The sequence below is a fragment of the Phaseolus vulgaris genome, chromosome 10 (genome assembly GCF_051622355.1).
Source record: "Phaseolus vulgaris cultivar YP4 chromosome 10, ASM5162235v1, whole genome shotgun sequence".
Taxonomy (NCBI): Eukaryota; Viridiplantae; Streptophyta; class Magnoliopsida; order Fabales; family Fabaceae; genus Phaseolus; species Phaseolus vulgaris.
This window is the reverse complement of record NC_143507.1, coordinates 625,001-627,500: the sequence shown is the minus strand read 5'-3', so window position 1 is coordinate 627,500 and position 2,500 is coordinate 625,001.

The window sequence follows — 2,500 nt, the reverse complement described above, 5'->3', positions numbered from 1 at the left end:
TGACATGGTTGGTGCATAGCAAAGTTCCATGATTTTGGTGTTTTGGCTTGATTTTGTGACTTGGTGGTGATTTTGGTGAAAAACGAAAATCATGGTTTTGGAAAAGTGGCTGGACTCAATCCTCACAAATGCCTTCAAAGTGATGTGGGAGAAGTTTGGGATCAAAAGGAATTGATTTTGACATGGTTGGTGCATAGCCAAGTTCCATGATTTTGGATTTTTGGCTTGATTTTGTGACTTGGTGGTGATTTTGGTGAAAAACGAAAATCATGGTTTTGGAAAACTGGCTGGACTCAATCCTCACAAATGCCTCCAAAGTGATGTGGGAGAAGTTTGGGATCAAAAGGAATTGATCTTGACATGGTTGGTGCATAGCCAAGTTCATGATTTTGGATTTTTGGCTTGATTTTGTGACTTGGTGGTGATTTTGGTGAAAAACGAAAATCATGGTTTTGGAAAAGTGGCTGGACTCAATCCTCACAAATGCCTCCAAAGTGATGTGGGAGAAGTTTGGGATCAAAAGGAATTGATCTTGGCATGGTTGGTGCATAGCCAAGTTCCATGATTTTGGATTTTTGGCTTGATTTTGTGACTTGGTGGTGATTTTGGTGAAAAACGAAAATCATGGTTTTGGAAAAGTGGCTGGACTCAATCCTCACAAATGCCTCCAAAGTGATGTGGGAGAAGTTTGGGAGCAAAAGGAATTGATCTTGACATGGTTGGTGCATAGCCAAGTTCATGATTTTGGTGTTTTGGCTTGATTTTGTGGCTTGGTGGTGATTTTGGTGAAAAACGAAAATCATGGTTTTGGAAAAGTGGCTGGACTCAATCCTCACAAATGCCTTCAAAGTGATGTGGGAGAAGTTTGGGATCAAAAGGAATTGATCTTGACATGGTTGGTGCATAGCCAAGTTCATGATTTTGGTGTTTTGGCTTGATTTTGTGGCTTGGTGGTGATTTTGGTGAAAAACGAAAATCATGGTTTTGGAAAACTGGCTGGACTCAATCCTCACAAATGCCTTCAAAGTGATGTGGGAGAAGTTTGGGATCAAAAGGAATTGATCTTGACATGGTTGGTGCATAGCCAAGTTCCATGATTTTGGATTTTTGGCTTGATTTTGTGACTTGGTGGTGATTTTGGTGAAAAACGAAAATGTTGGTTTTGGAAAAGTGGCTGGACTCAATCCTTACAAATGCCTTCAAAGTGATGTGGGAGAAGTTTGGGATCAAAAGGAATTGATCTTGGCATGGTTGGTGCATAGCCAAGTTCCATGATTTTGGATTTTTGGCTTGATTTTGTGACTTGGTGGTGATTTTGGTGAAAAACGAAAATCATGGTTTTGGAAAAGTGGCTGGACTCAATCCTCACAAATGCCTTCAAAGTGATGTGGGAGAAGTTTGGGATCAAAAGGAATTGATCTTGGCATGGTTGGTGCATAGCCAAGTTCCAAGATTTTGGTGTTTTGGCTTGATTTTGTGACTTGGTGGTGTGCCAAGAATCATGAAATTTTCAAAGTGGTGGTTTTTGAGTTTTGTTGGTTGGAAAGTGTCACAAATGCATGCAGAATGAGGTCTAGAAAGTTTGGTATCAAAACCAAGCCATCTTGATGTGGTTTTGAATTTTTGAAATGTTGGAAAATAGAGGGTTTTGAAAAAAATTCATGAAAATTCGAAACCTTGGCCAATCCTAACGAAACTTGGTGGGCACCTTCTTGATATTATTATGGGATGGACTGGAAAAAATCACGCAAAAATACGGTGTCTAGATACGTTTTTCCATTTTTCCCGATTTTCCACATTTCGGGTCTTTGGAAAAATAAAAAAAATACTTCCCCATGTCGAAAAATTCTAATTTTTTGCAGGCAATGTTGTACCATTTTTATGAGGATCCCTGCAAAAAATCTCGTGAAAATTCGTTCTCTAGGTCCCAAAACAGAACTTATGTCTACTCAAAAAAAGTGTATCTACTTGTACAAAAGTGGCTTTTGCATATTTAGCTATTATAGGGGGGGGGGTGTTCCTCAATGCAGCCAGCTCTTGCACCATGGAAAATTCTGGTGCGGTCCCTTCATTCCCCCCTGTTTTGGCTTGCTTTGTGGTGGGGCAAGTCAAAACGCCCACACATGGGTGATCCACCAACTTGGGTTGGTGTCACCCGTTGTGGGCGGCGGCATGGTGGTGGCCGCCGTCGGTTCCGGCCGACTGACCCGGTGGGAAAAAATGTGAATCTGTTATGTGGATTTTTGTGGCACGCTGGTGGGATTTTCGTTGTGTGGCTCATTTCTAGACTTGTGAGCATCACGAAGGGGGTATGGCTTCCAACCGTTCGCGGGGAAGGGGCCATCATGTCTGGCTTGCTGCCGGCCGGGGGGGTAATGTCATCAGTCAGCGTCCGCTTGGGCTCACATTTGTGCTGGTTACGCCCAGGGTCATGTGGTTGATATTGAGGGCTTTATTACTCTCGGTCCAGTAGCGCGCGGCCACCACAGGGAAGGCACGG